The following is a 21,091-nucleotide window of genomic DNA, read 5'->3' on the forward strand; positions in this document are numbered from 1 at the left end:
CCTTCAACTTATTTGCAAAACAATTGAAGCACGTGCGACGAGCCTTGAGGTCATCATAAATGCCTTTCCCCTGCACTGACCCCTTTAACCAACAAAACCTTCCGTTTCACCAAAAAAGTTGTTATAAAGTCAGTTCAAAAGTTTCGCCTAACAACAAAAATTTAGCAAACTTTTTGGACATTTCATTTGGGGGGCCTGCAAAAAGAGAAAGGTTTGCCATTTTTCCGTTGGCCAAGTAAAGGAAAAAGTTCACTTCGAGTTGAGCTATTTTCCACCCGGCGTATTCGTAATATTTATTGTTCTAAAAAACTTTCACTTCATGCTCCCACCAGTTCGGCTGTGTCATTTTCATTATGTACCACCAGAGTAGTTATCGTTGTCGTCGGCGCTCAAGCCGTTTGACCTTCAAAGTTTTGCCGGTATACTTCACTACCCCACCCTCCATTGTATCTCATACCCTCTTGTGCCTTGTATCTGGCACTCCTCAAACTTGTTCTTCGCGCAGACAGCTGCAACTCCAGATTGCATCTGTGCAGTTCCTTAAAACAATTTAAGCTGGTAATTTATAACCTTGAAACCCTTTTTGACTGGCCTTGTTTCCTTTGTTTACCTGCTGCTTCTGCGGTTCTTTCCTTACTTTCAGGTAAAGGCTTCAGCATTTTCGAGTTGTTGTTTGTCCACTTTTTATACCCGCTACAAGTGGTCAGCAGATTTGTGTAGCAGATTTGTATGCCCTTATATTCGCGATCTGCATCTGAAGATAATGACATTCACAACAATCAGAGCTAGAACAATTGTGTTTATCCAGAAAATATTCAATGATAAGGTACAAGTTCATCAGAGTTAAAAACACTAATAAAAATAAGCGCATTATAGAAATTGTGAAATAGGTACTGGGTATCTCAATGTCGAGTCACTCGACTACTGCATTCTTGCTTGTTGTTATTTAAGTCGATTCGTTCGAACGCAGACTTCAATGTAGACACTTGGCAGGCAGCTAAGTGTGCGGCATTTATTGTGAATTGCAGTAAGAATATTTTAAACAAATCATGTTTCACACTATAATTAAGGAAGGAGAAAGGCTCCTAAGCCTTTGGCGTAGATACCTTTTAATAGAGCACGTTAATAATACCTAATTAATTTTCCATTCCGAAAACTATCCATTCGCATACGAAATTTGTTTAAACTTGTTTTATGGTACGACACAGAGCAAAAAACTGATTAATAAAATAATTAATAAAATAATGCCGAGTGAAGACAAAAATAATAAGTGACCTTTAAGGGGCGAGAAGTATTTCCCCATTTCATGAAATTTAAGAATGTTCAACTTCTCTCACATAAATAAATTCGTAACTTTGAAATTTCTGTCTACAGTTGAATAAACATTAATGGTTCTTGGAATTTGTATGACGTGGAATCAATTTGTTGTTAAATTGTTAACAATCTTTCTCACAATCAGCTTATAAGCTTATAATGTCTTATTAAAATCATCCTTTAAACAAATGTTTGTTTGAGTAAAACTCCCAATAAGCCAGGCTTAAAATACCTCCACGCTCGACCTTGACCTGGTCTTTTAGTTCGCATTGATTCTCAGGCCGATATTCGATCTGATGTTGAATTCACAGTCGCCCACACACGATCATTTCAGTCGTTTGCTAATTGAAATTTCAGGAGCTTGTGGTTTTTGTTTCGCCACAAAAGCCAAGTGGTAAAAAAGAACAATGACAATAAATTCATAAAGAATCGAGACAGTCGCACTGTTTGTTTGCCTGGCCAAATACTTTCGACAGGCCCCCGTAGATCGTCCGAAAAGTCAGGCCAAAATGGCAAAACACGACACGAGAGCAGTTCGGAGCAGTTCAGCTAAGCTTTGGATGTGTGAATAATTTTTATGTGTTGGCATTAAGACCTATGACGATGCCATGCACGTTCCGAGGCGCAGCGTTGGTGGCTGATAATAACGATAATGGTCCAAATGATGATGGTAATGGATGTGTGGGCGTTTCCCCCTAAAACTGTTGACTGACTGGCTTTAGCCAATCCTTTGCCCAGTCAAACGAACGCACACATACATGTGCCTACACCTGCAAAAATTGGGCCATGAATTTTACAAAGTTTGAGAGCTTCGTTTAAATGATAATAAGTTAGGAAAATATATGTTGGAAGGGTTTAAGCGGCCTCTTTTAATATTGCTTTTGTTTTAAACTTGTAATATTCATAACGGAGTTATAACCATTCTAGCTGTTGCTTTACAAGTGGCTTTAGATATGAATTGCACTAAGGTTAAAAAAATAAAATTGGTTTTTATAGCGGTAAGCAGAATATCAAATTGGGTATTCGGTTTCACAACTTCCATGTTCCTCTATAAACTCTTTAACTACATGTACATTTGGTACATTTATTTGTATTTAACATTTTGGGCATAACTTTCCCTTTTTAGCACTCTTTTGGATTTTACGACCGCTTTTCTGAGTGTAACTTACGATGACATTGACTGTAAATAGCAGTTGACCCTGAAACGGTGCACAAGAGAATCTCGCCCCTTTCTCCTCCCCCTTCCACCACCACTTTCTACCCGCCAAATAGCTGGCAAATTCTGAGCTCATGTGTGCGCTCCTGGCCATGTGTAAATGCAAGTGCAAGTGTGTGTGTGTGCCTGTGTCTAAAAGCGTTTCATGTTTGACTTTCACTTGCAGCTGTGACGAGCAGCAACAGCAACGTTCGCCGCGCCTGTCAACGGCAGCAACACTATGCCAACAACCACAGCAGCAACTACGGCAGCAACAACAAATGACAACAGCAACACGCTCGTTTGTAGCGCTCATGTTGTTGGCGGCTGACATTGTTTTTGGCCATAATTTGCATCGATTGCACAGTGGTACAAAGTGCAAGCTGAAAGGCAAGAATATGTTAAATTAATAGCTGCTAAATAAAGTCAGACATTGTTCATTTACGCAGGAACATTTCAAAAAAGAATAATAAATGTTGACTAAATTAAAAATTATATCTCGTTTCTTCAATAATTTTTAACTTTTTTAGTACCAAATTAGTTTTGCTGCGTTTTAAAAGAGATCTTAAAAGCTGCATTTCACCCTAGTCTGCCATTATAAATTTATAATTATTGGTTATGATTTGAATTACCTCGTCCTTGGGAGGACTTTTTGGTTAATCCCCAAAATATGTGACCACCACCACAGTGCCTGCCAAAAGAGCACTCATCCGATGAGCCTTTTCCAGCCTGTCCTTGTTTGGGGTTGTTACTGTGGTCTTGTCTTTAGCTGAGGATAAAATGCAACGTCAATGTTGTCCACTGCAGCCCATCCCCTCCAAACATCCTGCTCCTCCTGGTCACAAATTTTCATTAGTGTTATGCCATCGCTGTTGCTGTCATTGATGTCGTGGCCTGTCGCTGGCAGCTGACTGCATCCAGCTCCTCATCTTGCCCCTCATAATGTTTTTCGTGGGCGTTGCCATAGTTTGGCCAGCGATTATTGTGTTTGCGCTTTGCATAACGATTATGAAATGACGCTTAATAAAAAAAATAGCAGTAAAGTCAAACAGAAGCTAAGTCGCCTTACTGCCGCCTGTCCCACGTGGCGTATGAGCAATGTGCATGCAAATACATTTATAGTAGCTTTTAATAGGCATTAATTGCTACAATTAATTGGCGTCGTGTAAACTGTTTTGAATTAGACATCCTAGTGGGAGAACAAAAGAAAGGCAATTATTTCTGGGTTATGGAATAAAATATGTCTTAATTACCAAAGAAAACTTGTAGTTACTGAACGAACAATAAATGTTGACCTTATCTAAAGCCTAGATTTCTCCTACAAGGCCGATTATCTTTAATATTTTTTCTAAGCAACTGTTTTTCCACTTTTTCATTTCTGCTTTGATTTGACTTTATATATCGCCTCGTAAATCGTAAGTTATCACAAGGCTTTAAGTTTAACGTAGCGTGACGCTCGTGGCATTATAATCGAATTCAATGGTCGATAATCCCCGATTGACAAACTTAATATACAACCCTTAATAATAGCTGTTAGGTGTATGCATTGGTTAATTGATGATCAATAAATAATTTATATTTCCTTTATTGGCTCTCATCCCCACAAGCCTTATGTCTTAGATATCCACTGACTATGCCCAATACTATACATGTTATAATTAAGCTAATTCTTTGTTTCGCAACTGCATTTTTTCTGCTTTCGTTTTTCTCAGATTTGTGTTATTAATAAATGCAATGACCTGAAGACTTGTCTGCCTTTTGGCGCTCAAGAGGCACTAAAAATTGTACGGGGCGTTCTGACAGTCCGACATGCATATATATGACGTTCAGATACTATATCTATTTATATATATGTAAGCCGCAATGTCTGCTGGCATTGTTGCTGCCGACATTTTGCCTGACACTTTGTAAACAAACAATTTTCGTATTTTTTTTCATAAATTGCGACGAATTATATTTTGTTATCTAAGCACAAGATATACACACAAACATGTAAAAGTATATGTATTAATGTAAGTGCGTGGCAAACAGAGGCAAATGCACTTAGCCAAATTGTCCGCATTCATTTTTAATAAAGCAAAGGAAATGTTCTCATTGCTTTTAGGGACTTTAATGCGCTGGTAAATTCAGTGGAATTATTTATTGCTCCAAAGTGATTTTTGGAAAAACAATGAGTTTATTCGTCTCGAATTGCAAAGAAACAACTGAATCCCTTACCAATTCTTAAGAGCTTTTCATATTAATAATGAATTCATTTATTCAATTCAGGCACCTATTTTAATTGTAAACTGGAGTAATTTAGCAACATTGGGTTGCACTAAAAAGGTGGCAAATAATAAAAAAAAGGTTATTGTATGTATAATGTATTGACAGCATTAGTTTTTATTTTAGTGACTCGAAAGCTAACCAAATGAGCTTCCCAAACTTTCAGTGACCATAGATACGAATTAATTCGATTTTCACACCCTTTCCATTGGCCATTTCAATGCCACATGAGCCGCCAGGCCAATCAATTTGGCATTCAATCTACGAGATTGCTCATATATATCAATATAATTATCTGTCATTATTGTTCAGCCGAACACATTACGCGAACAATGTGCGCACCGCTATCGATTGTCTCGGATCAGTGTTCAGTTGTGCTGTCGGTGCTGTCGTCCTTGCTAATCGAATTCAGCATTATGAATTGCTTTACAAATTTATTGCTTTTGAAATTGGCTTAAACATGTGGAATTAAGCACGGCAAGGCAGTAAAACATAAACAAGGATATGGGCAACACCAGACCCGGGGGATTGACACGTGAGCCCCGGATCAAGGCAGCCAAAAATGGCTAAACAGCTCAATTAGTTTATAGACAGAATGATTTATTGACAGGCGACCTCACATTCATGGGATTCGAAGAAAGCCTTTGATTTCGGTTTGGGTTAGGCTGAAATTATCGGTTATTTTTTGGTCACAAGACTTTTCGTCGCCTGCTTGGATTTCGATTTTATTATTCTCCCTCCTCGCTGTCTTTTTGACTTTATTTAATTATAAATACACGACCAGCTTATCTCATCAGCTACCTGATATGTGCCAGCATTTGTGAGTTTGGCTTCAAAGGCAAAGAAGGCCGCCGATAAGGCAACCGATCCTCCCACCCTCTGAAAAATTTCTATTGTAAATGTGGCGGAAATTTCCAAAAAGACACCCGCTGACCTCTTCAAAATGAGGCGTAGGTAGAAAATTCTTTGTTCTCAGTGTTTGCACACACATAAATATTTGATTTGACAGTCAGTAGTGGAAAGTTAACGAGATTCGAGTGGTGTAGATTTGACATGATTTGCATCACGTATCTCAAACGAGGGTTCTAGAAGACAGAGTTTCCAAAGAAAAGGTAGTTATCATTGAGTATGAAATTCCATCAATGGAAATTTTAAGGAGCAAAAGCCATAGTTTTCTCTTCGTTAACGTTATCAGCTTAATATTTAAAGTTAATTTAATCTTTTGAGCTACGTTTATGTTCAAAATGTATAGAGCATTGTTGTGCTTTGTTTTGTCTTCATTTTTTGCTCTGAGGGAGTTTTCCGAAGAATTTTTCAGGTATGGGGGTAACTTTAATTATTGTTAAAACGGTGATAAACTAACCACTATAGTACTTTATGGCATGAGAAATTAACTTAACAACGAGACTCCTCCCACCGAAAACCTGCAAGTTTAAAATGAGTTGAATGTTATTGTTTCGGACAGCATAGAGGTGATACATCATCTTTTAAGTCTTGTGATTCTATGATGGGCCATTTATAATAATTCGATTGCGTTCTTGCTGGAACACTTCTTGTTCGGCTAATTTATCTTTCGTTTTGACTCATAAATAAAACATCAGTATTTGATTAAAAAAGTGAAATGTTTACCTTTGTCTTTACGCTGTCAAAATACATGCGATGGAAACACAAATACAGGCTAGATTAAAAAAACAAGAAAGGGTATACTACGGCTGACATTGACCCCAATTATGGAAAAATACAAAAATATTGATTACACAAAAACAACCTTTCCTACGATTTTTATTTACCATGTAAATAAGTTATAAGACAAATGCCCCCAAGGAGGAAAACAACAGCTTGGGTTTTTTGTTTGCGTTTTTGGCGAATAAATTTTATGTGCAATACAAATTGATTGACTGCATAATTGGAATTGAAATTGAATTTTCCACAAGCCGGACAATAATGTATGAATATTTAAATGTTCTATGACAAATGTTTTAGCACGATCCCCTCCCCTTTCCCCAGCAGCCCCGAATGGCAAATGTCAATGTGTTTGTCACTTCCTTTGGCAATTCGAATTCAACATCGGGTTAAAACTAAAATTTATGTCTCCGACAGCAGCCTTTGACAATCTTTTGAATAGAACAAATTCATTAATTAAAATCTGGTTTTGTTATTGAAAAATGGAATACGAAATAGAGCGGCATTCTGTTTGAGTAACGTGCTTGGTGACAGCAGCCGATTTCAATAATTTGTATTTGATAATATATATATATTCTTAATACTCTACGTGAAAAATGTTTATGCATCGCTACTGGTTTTTTTCGAAAAATTATATCTTTCCAGTCCAAACATATTATATCCATCTAACTTATTTTCATACTGTTGAATTGGAGTAAAATTTGACTTGAAAACAGTAATAGTTTTTTTTTCATAAAGAGGACTTTTAGTTTATTTGCATGATGATGTTATTGTCATTTACATTTTCTAACATCACGCAACCGCAATAAACTTATAGTTCCTAAAATAAAAATATTTAAATGTACTTAAATGTACTAATACTGAAACCAAAAGATTATTCAAGGGAAACGTCAACAAATCCCCCATTCCGAGCCCCTTTCTGTTCGAACTCCTTTAAGTCCCTACTATTTAATTGTTTTGTTTTGAATATTTGCACCACAATTCGAATGAAGAGCATTCCGGAATTCAAACAAATTCAGCACGTTTTGCCATTCCTTTGCAAATTTAAGGCACATTTATTTATATGAAAACTGAAATGACGCGCCCAAAGCGACAGATTTGATTAAAAAAAAAAGCCGACACGAAAAGCAGAAGTTCAATCAAACAACAATAAACAAATAAAAATTTCATTCACAGCAGCAGAATAGCCTTTAGTGCATGCATATAAATTCGATTTTTATGCATCGCATCAATTAAATGCCAAAATGAAAAGTAAACAATAACATACGTTCAGCAGATAAACGAACCACAGCCCATCTTACCGCCTAGCCGGGACATGAACCGCTTTGTGGGCTTAGTAGGTGGGGGTGCTGGTGTATATAAGGGGTGAAGGGGGATTTCGGGACCCGAAATTGCATTTTTCCAACTGCCTGGCAGCGACAACGAAATCGTTCGAATTTTTTTCCTTATTTAAACGAAATTCGAATTTTCCTGTCAAGCCGGTTTTCCAGCGTTTTTCTTCGTTTTGCCGCCGACTTTTCATTACTGGACCACAACAGCATGTGCTGTTGCCATTTGGCAAGCCAAACAACTTGCAACCAATGCTGTGTTGATGTTGTTGCGGCGGCTTTGCTATTTTTAGCAGCTGCAACAAAAAGCCGTCGAAACATTGCTGGCCAGATACTTGGCTTGCATGTACCTTCCGTCATATTCCGCAGGAACAACAACAAACACGGACAACAAAAAAAAATAAAAGAAAAATTAAAAAGTAAAAAGTAAATCTTTTTTGCTTTCCTCGAGCTTTGCATATTCAACAGCTCAGCAACAACGGGCTGGGAACCCAGCCAGTTGGATGGCAAAATTTTTAAGCTGCAATCGGTTCGAAAAACTGAGCATCGTAAACGTCATTTGTTATTTAAATGAAGCTGCTTAAAAGGGAATATTTGCGCTCTTGTACTTTTAGTTTAACAGTCCGATGAAAGTTAGCGATGAATTCATTTATTATGGAAATGATTTAAGGGGCTAAAACGCCCACAAATAGGAAAATAGGAAAATCAATGAATGAAAATGCTAAAAATAATTCAAGTACTCACATTTAAAATAGCTCAAATAAAAACACTAATGGGTAATTTTGTATTTTTAAATGGTTAAACCTACGTATGCACTCCCACTATTTATAAAATTGTAGGACTCTTATAAATTACGATATTCTGTCCAAAAAATAATTGCATTTTTACTAGGCAGTTCAAACTATTTGCTATAAAATTCACAGTCAGTCTTCTTAAAAATTTAAGGGTGAATGACATTAACTGATTTATTGTATTTCAATAGCTTCAAAAGCTAATTACAGGCATGTCTTTATTTTGGCCAATCGCAAAATCTAGTCTTCATACAGTCTATTTTTTTTAGCTCTTAAGCTAATTAACATTTGAAATTGAGCACGAGTCAGGAGGAATAAGGTAGGTGTGTAAACTATTGATTAACCCATAATATATTAACTAAAACTATATCAACAGGCTTTTAAATATAAATTTTTTTTAATAATAAGTAATAGTAATCATGAATAAAAATGAAAAAAGATACTGAAAAAAAAAATTTTAAATGATTAAATAATTTTCTGTGTAAGTAGCGTTTCATGTTAATAACCTCACCTGGGAGTTGTTCCATTAGAGACCCTGATTATCCATGTCCATAGCCAAAGCCATGTCCATAACCATAGTCATAGATTTAGTCATAGCTTTGCGTTTTTTATAGCACCCCCAAGGCGCATTCGAAAACATTTACATTTCAGTTCAGACAATTTATGATTGTGTAATATTATTGAAGGCTGAAAATTATAATCGTCCGAGTCCGAAAAACCGTAAGTACGTAGACAGAGAACGGGAGAGGGGGAGGTTGACAGAGGGAGACGGAGAACGAGCAGCAACAAAATGATGTTGCACTTTTTCTGATTTCGTCGAGTTGCGTATTTTGAAATTTGCATAATTTGCAATTTGAGCCCAGTCATGCGTCTTAAATGAGCCAACGAAAGAAGAAAAAGTCCGCCGTTACCAGCTAAATGAAAGAAATTCCCAAGGTTGAATTGGAAATTCTAGTTTTCTCTCTTTCTCCAGCGCTGAAATGCAGTTCACCTTAGGGGGAATTCTCTGGGCAAATGCTTCAGCCTTGGCGGTAATTTCCTTGTCGGGAACAAATCGCAGGTGTTTTGTGGGGGGTAGGGGGTTAACGCTGACCAGATAATTGCAGCACTTTCACCCCCTCAACAATGACCTACATTAAAGTTGAGGAAATGCATTTGCCGCCGAGAAGCTTCAAGCGAAATCCAATAATTACAGCGTCGTCACATGGCGTATGAGTAATTTTAATGATATTACAAAGTCGCCGCAACTGACTAACCTCCAAAAAAAATAATAGCAACAATAAGTGTATCGCAATTGCAATTCAAAACAAGTTCATTGCACATGCGCACCAACATTAGAAGCAACTAAAAAAGAAACACCAAGCAACAAAGCTTGCCGAAAATTTTATACCCTTATTAATATTTACTTATAGGGCAAGATATACATAAATCTTAAAAAACAAGAAAGATTCTTAATTTCGAGTTTTCCGAAAGGGTGGTGGCTATCAACACTTTTATTTGTGGGTAGCGGGATGACTAAATTTTAAGGCTGTTAAAGGAATGACCTTGCAAAAGAAGTATATTGACAAATAACTCTCACAACTGTAACATCTCTAAACCGTCTTTTAACATAAGTCTAAAATATTTTATTAGCCATAGAGGGTATAAATGCTAGTGAAACAAATTTTATAACTATAATCAGCATAGCCCGAACTTGTGGTGTCAGATGGTGGTTAGAGTAAATTTCTAAAATTTCATAAATTTAATTACTATTACAAATTACACCAGTTAAAGTATCCTATACCATAAATAACAGTTGTTTTTAATTTAACTTCAGAAAGGACAGAAGCCATAAATCGATTTTTTTTACATTATTTATTTTAATCGGGATTAAATTTGATCGTAAAAACGATTTACCTTCTGCAGAGTTAAAAATTAAAAAACAAACATCTCTCCGCTGTGGTAACACCCACCGAAAGGGTATAAAATCGGCAAATCGAGCTTTAAGTGGGAACACTTGGGAACGGAAATAAGCCAAAAGCCTCAAGCAGGTTTTTGGCCTGCAACAAAAAAACAAGTTTATTGCAGCACATGTGGTCGCCGAGAGAGAAGAGAGCGGATTGGCGATAGAGAGAGCTAAGACGCAGCTGCGACTGCGCCGCGATCGAAAACATAATGCCGACGTCGGCAGCGATCGGGCAGATCGGCGAGTTCGGTCGGTCGGTCGGTCGGTCGGTCGGGTTCGGTTTTCTGTTTTCTGTTTTCGGGTTTCGGCTCTCCACTTTCTGAGACACTCACGTAGAAATTTCGTTCGGTTCGATCATTTTAAGTTTTCCATTTGCAACGATCGCATCGCAACGCCAAGTAGCGCGCTCCCCACACAGAAAACCCAGAAAAGAAAACCAATCAGCAGAAGTAAATTGAAAACACACTGAGAGTCCGCGCCAAACGAAAACGAAACACAAATAACAAAATCGCGCGCGCGCTCAAGAATTCAGTGCTTAATAATAAGATATACATATGTGGAGCACCGGCGACGAATAATGTAAAAATTATATTTAAAAATATTATCGAGTTGTGTGCGGCCTGAGTGATGCTGACTTATGCAGTCTGTGGATTATTTTGTTGCGCTCGTTTTCCGAATGTCCGTTGCATTTCAGCCATTAGCGTCCGTTTTTCTGGCTACAGTAATAAATTGAGTTGTTAAAATTCCTCCATAATTAAAATTCCTTTTTAAAGAATTCCTTAATAACTGTCTGCCCATTTTAAGAGCTTTTCAGCCCCAAAGTGCAAACAAATTGAAAGTGAAATCTGAAATCAAAATAAATTGTTAAAATTAAGAAATCAACAAAATTTCTTTTTTAAAAATATTTTTTTGGCACTTTAAGCATTTTGATTGATTTTGATCTTAGTTTTTTTGAATTCATAAATTTTCTATGAGTAATTAAAGACAATTTTTTTCAAGATATTAATTAAAGGGAAAAATAAATTTTGCTTTGCATGTAATAAAATAATAGTTTTTGTTATTTTTAACCACAGAATATTAAAAAAAAAAATTTAAAAGCAATTGTACGCGAGTGCAGTTTAAAAAACCCAATCAAAAGTGCCAATACAGTGCAATCAATACGAATGAGAAATGTGACTAACCAACAACCAAAGGAAAACCAATTGTGCTAAACATCGAAAAAAGACAAACAAATTAAAAAAAGGTATTGAAATATTTCAAATACATATATTGTGATGCAATATTTAATGGCTGCGCTTGCAAATTTTTCGGGCAAACTAAGCTTTAAAAATATCTCTCTCCTTCTCTTTTTGCTATTCTGTTTTGCGATTGTTTTAGGCGCGGCTTGCGGTATTTTTTCGCTAGCTTCTTTGTGCAGTGAACGGTTTCAATTTTAGTCAGTTGGTTTAATTTTACCGTTTCAATCGGCATTATTCCCCTGCGACTCATTCGGTCATTTCCTTTGTTCTCAGCACTTTCGGACTTTTACTTTTATATGCGAAATAGAACCAAATTATTTTTATGATATGCGGGTTTGAATATTCTTTGGCATTTCGTTCGCCTGCAGGTCATGACATTCATGTAATATCTTTTTGTTATTGCTTATTACAATGACAAAAGTAAGCAACAAAAAATACAAAAAAACAGCTGACCACCACAAAAGAAACCAAAGAAAAAAACTTGGCCAACAATGACGAATACGGCAGACACAAAAAACCAAAGACCTACGCCTAATTTAAGGTCATCAGCACAATAAAACAACAACAATGACAATAACCACCGTCGGCACAGAAGAAGCAACACTAGCTGCTTATGGCTACGAAAAAAAGTTCAAGTCGTCAGTTTCTCTGCCGTTGCTTCGTTATTCTCTGATTTTTTTTTTTTTTTGGTTACTGATTTTGTCTATGGCCCTTCCATGCCATTTGTGTGGAGAATTAAAAGGCAACGGTATAAAAAAAAAGTAATGATGGCACACATACGTACATCCCAAAAACAGTTGCTTTTCCCCTCCCAAAAGCTCATTTGCCTTTACGGTTCGACCCGCAAAAAGTTTTCATATACAAGTAAATGAAATAAAACCCAAAAAAAAGAAACCTTAAGACTACAGAAAATTTAAAACATTTCGAGCTCATCGAAATTGTTAACACATTTTTAATCTCCAAACCTCAATCTAAAACTTTTAAACACAATTTTTTACTCAACTGAATTTCTTTAAATAACCTTAATATTTTAAAAGTCTAAAAGTTTAGAACAACACAATATGAGAATTCATATTTCTTTTTTTAAAATGAGCAATTCAACCTAGGCATGATAAATTGCGGTCAAAAGTTTCCAAATAAAATTATCACATAAAGCAAACCAATCTTCGCAAAACTATGTAAATTCGAGTTTCAAAAAAATCTTGTGGCTCAATTTGCAGACTGTTTGGCGACTGCAGCAGCTTCTCTCTTTGATTTCGTGGAAAAAGTTCAAAAGAGAAAAGCATTCACTTGAGATAATCGTTGGCTCAGCTCTTCTCAGACTGTTTTGCGCTTGTTTATGTTCTTTATAAATAGCACCAAAAATGCGTTAAATGAGCACGCAAAAACAAATTATAATTAGAATAAATGTCAAACTCAAACATTGACATATGTATACTTAATATTGGGCGTGCAAAAAATGAATTTCAATAGAATGGTAAAAAATATTTCAGTCTATGAATAATATAGTTTTAATTAAATGCGACACAAAATTAATATCTTTAGTGTGATTCGCTCAATCAAAATTTGATAGCATAATTAATGCGGATTAACTTTTCAGTTTCTATTTTGACGCAACTCAGCGAAATGCCGCACAAAGCGCCGATATAGTATTTATTGACAGAGCCATTTATCACGATGTCCGCAAGGTGTGCATAAATTTTGGGCCACGTGATGTCGCCAGACTTTTAGATAGTGGAACTAAATAAATATAAATTCTATACCTATTTAGTTGGTGGAGCTGAATTAAGTATTTTTTAACTGGGGGTGGCACACGTAGAGGTGCAATCGACTATGCAAATCAATAAAAAGTGTCAGGAAACGGTGAAAAGAAAATTGCAAAATTAAAATAAGAAGAAAAAATGGAAAACGAAATACAAATAAATGCCTTAATAATTTAAAAACCAACACGGAAATGCAAATTGCCACTGAGTATCTACGCATAGCCGTTGCATCTGGTTTTTACTTTTATTGATATTAAGTGACAGCTCCATGCCTATACGATTTTCAACGAGGAAGTCTCTGAGTCACTTAGCCGTTGTTATTGTTATGGCTGCCAAAAGGAGGCTTGTCACAGGACAGAAAATTTTAATCTTGCCTGCTCAATAATTAAACTTATATATATATATATATATTTTATGAGGTGCTTTTTTGTCATGTTGTCTTTTCATGTGATTTATTTATGGGCTTTTGTTTGTCGCTGCTCTCTGTACCTGACTTCAGTGAGTTCTACTTGGCCCAGACAAAGGAGCTTACTGGTATTTGTTTGTTCAAGTTGGCGTGAAAAAGTGTCATAATTACACAAATAAACATAAATCTATAGATATTTATAAATACAAACTTACCGGTACGCCGAATTGCAAACAAAGGCACTTGAAGTCCATCCCATTGTTGTGTGGTTATTTGAGACATAAAGTACTCTCCATTCGCTATACACAAATTTTAATTTATTGTCGACAATCGATGATTTAATAAATACCCAGTTTTGAGTATCGAGAGGGTGTACATAAAATGTTTATTACACATTTGCGGCTTTGGTCGACCAAAGTGTGCCAAAATTTTCGAAACGCAGCTGCCAAAAAACTTTTCCGGCAATATGCACGATAAATTCTATATCTATTTTAGGGTTGGCTAGATAAAACCAATTAAATAAAATGCGCCTTAAGATTTAGCCAGTGAAATCAACACATTTTTGGAAAAATTGTATAAAGTGTAAATCACTTTAATGTTCATAGAGAGACATTTATAACTTGTTTACATTATTGCTATACGGCTAGTGCTGTTTTCATATTAATTTAACTGGTTTATAATAAACATATTTGTATAATCTGACACTTTTAGATTTTGAAATAAAATATTATTGTTTTGGGTTATTCTTTGCAGAAATAGGAGAACCGGATTTGTTTGTATTTCGTGTCGTTCTAAAAGTGATTGGCATTTAATGCACACAACATAAGAAGGTGCTACTTGTACATAGTTCCCAAATAGCACTTCCCCTTCCTGTGTGTCACGCCTACTCATTTATCTAAACTCCCCCCTGACGGTCGATCATTAATCAAATCAATAACTGCACTCATAACCCATTCAAATCATAGAGTGCTGAGTTATTGAAGCCGATTTCGATTTGCATATTGATTGCCGCCTGTCGGCTGACTTTATAGTCTTCCCATTCTGGGGACTATCGGGGCGTGAGGCCCACCCATGTGGTTTGGTTCCGTCTTTGGATTGTTTCGCAGCACTTGTAATTTGTTTACGCATACTCGCTGTTTTCTAAGCTGTTCACATTTTGCGGAACACAAAGTTGACGATTGATTGGGTTTGATTGAGCGAATAGTTGCGAGGGAGACAGTGAGTTCAAACCCGAACTGGTTTCCCAACAAAGGCGGCGCACAACGGCGCGACTTCCGCCATGGTAAGATACTTTTGTTTTGTTTCCAGTGCGGCAAATAATTATCGAGACTGGAGAAAACCACAGTCGTCAGAACACTTCAATTGCTGGCCGGCTTGAGAGCACAAAGACACAGGTACCGGGAAAAAGCCGGACTCGGGCACGAAGACCGAGTCGGCATTCTTTCTGCGGTTCACACACGAATCGGCTCAAGTGTCACGGTTACGGATTATGTCATTCCATGTCGCCATATCAACCTGGCAATGTCCGCTCTCTGATTACCGCCGCCCAATCCCCCGATACGAATGTGAATATAGCTCGTTTGTCAGTCAGCGGCTTTCGAGTATCATGTGGTTGATTCTAAGGCGGATTTATGTCGTCATTTGTTCGCTTATTTATTAATGCTTGTAGACTAAACAGCGCGGTGTTACAGGTGTGAGCGTTCTCTCAGAAATATCTTCAGATTCAGATTTCGTAAGCCAACAAAAAAAAAAATGCTGGTTTGGTTACTATTCAAACAATACTAATTCATCAGCGACTATATGTGATACATGCTTGTTACTTTGTGAAAAAATTCGTTAAATTCGAGTTGGTCTTTAAGTGGTTTGATTTGAGGTGGAGCAATACAATGTGTGTTCTTACGTGTGTCTTTCTGGAATTTTTATATTTTATATGGCTTACGTGTTTTGCTTAGCCAATTGGCTGGATTTCATTCTAAACATTTTGCATAATGATAATATTCTTGAGTCATCGAACGGGGCATCTTTTTTGTTTGCAAACAACTTATCTTTGTTCGTTATTTCATGGATGTTTGATGTGCTTATATTGTTTATTGATGGGAGCGGACGTATCTGTAACTTGAAAATGAGTTTTGTAATTCTGGGAACTCTTATCTCAGTCGAAACATTCGGATAGCTTGTTATTTTATCTTCTAGACATAAGAATTGTTCTGAAAAAAATGGGTTTATGACGGTTTCTAGGAATAGTCTGTAATTTGATTGATTTATGTACAAATGCGTTAGCTTACAGGAAAATAAAAGGAAAACGCGGCAGTAAAAAATAAGTGTAGTGTAATTTAAATAATTGACAGCTTAATTTTTAAATTATTAATGGGAAACTTTGGTTTAATGTTATAAGAATCAAAGTAGCCTCCTTTTCAGTACCTATTTTTAATTAAAACTCTAGATTTATTAATCTTTAATGAATTACTTAATTATTCCTTAAATATAGAATATATAAATAATAAAACAAATAAGTTTGCTGTATGATTCTGAAGAAAATAACTCGCTTGCACAGTCAATATCAAAGTTTTTTTTATAACGTTAAAAAGGAGTGCCTTTAATGATCTGAAGAAACAAATGTCTATAGATATACAGTAAAGAATAACGACAGTTTCGCCAAGAACTCTCGGTTAACCCGATGACCATCGGATAGCCGCTCCAAGCGCGGACCAACGACCCAACCCATTTATAGAAGCCCAGAAAAGAACACTCCCACGCCCACGCCTGCATTTTAGGGGGAGTGGGGGGAGCCCCGCCCAACGCCCTGCATTAGGTGTGCAGGCCAGGCCAGGTGTAAACTGGTTAGTTAATGACTGAATGAACAGGCAGGAATTCGCCAGCGAGCAAACACGTATGGGCATTGTCGCGTCTATTAATAAAGCCGCAGGCCGACTTGTCATGTGAAACTGGGCTTAAATAAACAGCCTGGTGGTACTTATTCCGATTCCAAAAAGGAAATGCGAGCTGTTGGGCAAACAGAACAGAAGTTGTATCTTGTATCTTGCAGATACGAAAACTAAACGCAGCCCTCAATCGAACAGCTGCCGACGACCACTTGTCACTTTGGCAAATGACGACGCCTGCGAAAACGGTAGCACATGTAGATACATTTGTATCTTTGCCGCACACGTAGATACATGTGTCGCATTCGCACATGCACAATGCTCGGCGGTTCAACGACATTCGGCGACCAGTTTTGTTTTCATTTCGAAAAAGAGCGCAAGAAAGGGAATTAATTATTCCAATTTTGTGATTTATGAACTCGAATTCGTACAGCTGACAACCTTAGCACTACTGAGGGTGCTCGGCAATTGGCTTGGAATTCGTCGTCTGCTGTCGCACATGAAATCGAAATTTATGAATTTAAGACGATTATTAGCAAGTTATTTGCTCAACCGGTTTGTCAGCGGAGATAGGAAAGCCAGCTTTTAAGCAAATTGCCAGCTGCTTAGGCAGATTTCGATTTTAAGTAGGGAACCGGAACGGGCCCCTATTAAAAGTTAAATCATATGTCCAGTTCAAAGTTTTCCTTTCTGCCCGTTTTCCCTTTCATCTGGGCAAATGTTTACCCCGTATTTCTCACCCCCGATGAGATGTTTGCGGCATTAATGTAGCAAATTGCTTCAGCACAACGTCAGACATATCGTTTACATGCCATGCACACGCGATGTATCCGCCAATCGTCGTGTGTAGATACATTTGTATCTCTCGGTGTCCATTGTTGCGCCGTCTGAGTGGTTTATTTATATCGTGTTGCTCTTGTTTCTGTTTCTGTTTCTGTTTGTATTTTTTTTCTGTTTCTGTTTCAGTTGCATGTTGTCTCTTCTGCCTGTTCGCATTTCATTTCATTTGGCCCCATAACGTGTCTGCACCTACCGCTCAACATGTGTATCTGTGAGATACATTTTCTGTAGGTTGGTTTCTATCGAAAACGAAAGTGCAGTTTTACGTGCCTGCAGCCCAATCCAAATGTATTGTTGACAAGGTTAATATTCTAGACATTTCCTACTCGACAAACGATTAAACCTAAAGAATTCCTGATTTCCAGAATTCGTTAGATACCCAAGAATATTTCACAAGAAAAACCTCAAAAACCATATTCTGTTTGTAGATCAGATTACAATCCCAGTAGTAATTCCAACCTTACAGATTCTTTGAATTGGTTAGTTTATTTATTAACCACAATCAATCCAATATTATTATGGTTAGGATTTCCCAATCGTAAAGCTAAATCCTCAAGATTAGCTCCATCAAGTGGCCCATAAATCAATGTCTGTGGACAGATTAACTCACACGACTTGCTGTCCAAAGTTCCGCTCTATGGCACTTGTATTTGCCATACCTTGCCCCTTTAAACTTCCTGTGATGCTACAATCTATACTCGGCGCTTGTGTTTTTAACCACTGCGTATAAACATAGACTATGGAAAATTTTCACACTTGATCACATCAAAGTTTATCAACATTTTCACTGGACCTTGCCATGCACTGCAAATTGCAGCTGCAGCCTCAGCCAATTGACAGTTGGCCTCGTCATCGTCTGTTTTATAGGCTCCGTCTGCTGCACTTCCATCTGAATAGGGGGAACCGATCCGATACCCCCAAAGAGGTATTTATAGGTCCATGTCCATGCTCTCGTGCGTCTGGCTGCGGCCTTATCAGTCCCAACTCCCGCTTATCACGTGCTGTAGTTTTCCGTTCTTGAGCGATTTGCATGGAAAATTTTGTTTTACTCAGATTGTACTCGATTTTCCAGAAACACTGCCATTTTTATGTTCCAAGTCGAGGCTTAAGAGCAATAACAGAATAATTAAATAAAATTCCACAGCGATTTCTCAAGGAGTCTCTTAATAATCTCGTTTTCCATTCTTCGCATTTAACCTTTTTTAAAAAACAAACTTTTTCCAAACCATTTACTTCCAATATTAAAATGGTTTACAAATATTTAGGTAAAAAAATAATAATTTGGAAATTTAAATCGTGGAGCGTATAAAATATTCTTCAAACAATTTTGATATATTTTTTTTACTACCCCATAAGTTAATGTTAAATTTATTAAGGGATCGACAGCCCGCGACCAGTTTATTCGCTTGACTAGCCATGACATTGACACACTAAGACTTTGAATTCGGACTTTGGTTGCAGGTCTTCGTATTTATTTATTTATGCGCGCATTGCACAATTGATCAGGCGACATCCAAACCAATAATAGACTCCTCAATGGGTTATTAATATGGGCCATAAATTATGGAATGGATCCCACCTTCGCGGCTCAATGGAGACCGTGTGAAGAGCCAAGACCTAGACCTAGACCTAGACCTAGACCTAGACCCAGCCCAAACCCGAATCGCAGACGCCGATCCAGACCAAGTCCAAGTCCAAGACCTAGACCCGTGACTTTTGTACGTGTCTGGCCGCCAAGCGTGAACTCCAATCCATTCCAATCCAGCGGAACCTGCACTTGATTCGCGCCGGGTTGGACTTACAGTGTAAGCGCCTTGAGCTCGACCGGTTGTGGTCAGTTTCGAGTTCCCGCTCTGTTCACTTATCGAGCGGACAAGGTTGGCTTTTTTCCCCTTTGTAGCTGCTAGCTACCCGTATATTCAAATTGCTCTCTTCCTATATATTCGGCCCGATAAGGCGGCGCGTATTTACGGCCCACTGAAGTGTTTGCGCACAAACACCACGAAGAGCCTGCCAATAGCTCCTCCAGAGATAGCGCCAGGGACACATGTGAGCTAGAGTCGTGTACTGCCCCACTTTGGTGATCTAATCATCCGGAAACGATCCTGAAGTAGCTTTTCCAAGTGCCTCCACTTGATTGTCTTTTAATGGCTTAGTCACAGATTAGGGGGACTTATCCTTTTTTAACAAATCTTTCATGGTGGCATCAAAACTGAAAACTGATCCAGTACATTGTCTTTATTGTTTCTTAAATTTATTTCTTTATTTTGCATTCAAGCACTACAAATAAAAAACTTTTAATGAAATGTGCCTGTCACGTTGTGTTATGATATGGAGTTACAATATTCTTATTCTAAATTATAATTTAAATACATTTTTGTTTATTGATTATTGATTATTATTTAAATTGTCAGTATTTTTGTTAATATTTTTAGTACCATGCTCCCACAGTGTTTAATTTGTGTCATGTCCTATTTATTAGAAAAATAGTTTTCTCTGAGGCAAGCTAAGAACGATTCCCAGTCGCGTAACTGGTCGCGTGGGGTCTAATGACCCATTTCAATTAACTCCCCCTGGTTTCCTCGAAACATTAACTATAATTTGGCTGGGCCGGGTGAGAATTGGAAATACAAACAGCCTCACACGACTTGATCTGGCGTTAAATTGTAAAGTCTGTCAGTTTACAGAAACATATGCGAGGGCCCACGCCCCTTAAATTGCCGTCTGCCATCCATTGTTCTGGCCAGAGTCGTGTGATAGCGGCAGTTGTAAGGCAAGTCGAGCTAAACTTTAGGCACTTTCGATTTCACAGCCAAGCGGCGTATCTTGAGTTCCCTTCGCTCCCTCGATCCCGGCAATTCTAGTCCAGTCATCGCCGGCATTTTCATCATCATCATCATCATCATCATCATCATCAACAGCACATCGCAGCGCTCGTCGTCGTCATGATTGAATTTTTGTGCTGGTTTCTGTAATAACCCATGCTGTATTGTTGTCGTAGGTTGTTGCCCATTGTTACTCGACATGATGTCATGAAGTTTTTGAGTTAATTTGCATTATTAACCGCTTTTGTTTGTTGCTACCTCCACGATGTAAGTACGTACATTATTGCGGAATAGGCAGGCAAGCGGGTTAAAAGTGAGAGGACGGGTAGCTATCATTGTTTGAGTATATTTTTCTGGGTGCTTGAACAGATTAGAGTCATTTTGGATCATTATTATTGTTTAGATGTCTGGGGATTAACTGATCTTAAGAGATATACCCCATTCTCCTTTTATATATCCAATTTAATTAGATATATTCACTTTATTAGGGTTTATTGGGGTTCAGATCACCTGCGAATCGAATGTTCGTTAATTGGAAAAGTAATTATCAGCATGTTTACATATCGATCTTGACTAGCCGCCACTGTTTACACGGAATTAATTAATCTCTGACTCC

The 21,091-nt window shown here is 37.5% G+C and overlaps 1 protein-coding gene across 17 annotated transcripts in view; it reads left to right on the plus strand.

Annotated features, from left to right (window-relative positions):
* LOC128260288 (TLD domain-containing protein 2) overlaps window positions 1-21,091 on the plus strand; it is an 85,325-nt gene that overhangs the window by 16,884 nt on the left and 47,350 nt on the right. For 5 of the 17 annotated variants that reach the window (XM_052993193.1, XM_052993211.1, XM_052993172.1 and 2 more), the window contains exons 1-2: window positions 10,868-11,100; window positions 11,595-11,764. The exons of 5 other annotated variants lie outside the window; for them this stretch is intronic. The gene's annotated coding sequence lies outside the window, so the exon portion shown is untranslated. Of the gene's footprint in view, window positions 1-10,866; window positions 11,101-11,594; window positions 11,765-21,091 lie in introns of those variants that run through there. 7 more of the 17 variants (XM_052993219.1, XM_052993227.1, XM_052993242.1 and 4 more) reach the window with 3 other exon arrangements.

Source organism: Drosophila gunungcola, chromosome 3R (genome assembly GCF_025200985.1).
Source record: "Drosophila gunungcola strain Sukarami chromosome 3R, Dgunungcola_SK_2, whole genome shotgun sequence".
In the NCBI taxonomy this organism is placed as follows: Eukaryota; Metazoa; Arthropoda; class Insecta; order Diptera; family Drosophilidae; genus Drosophila; species Drosophila gunungcola.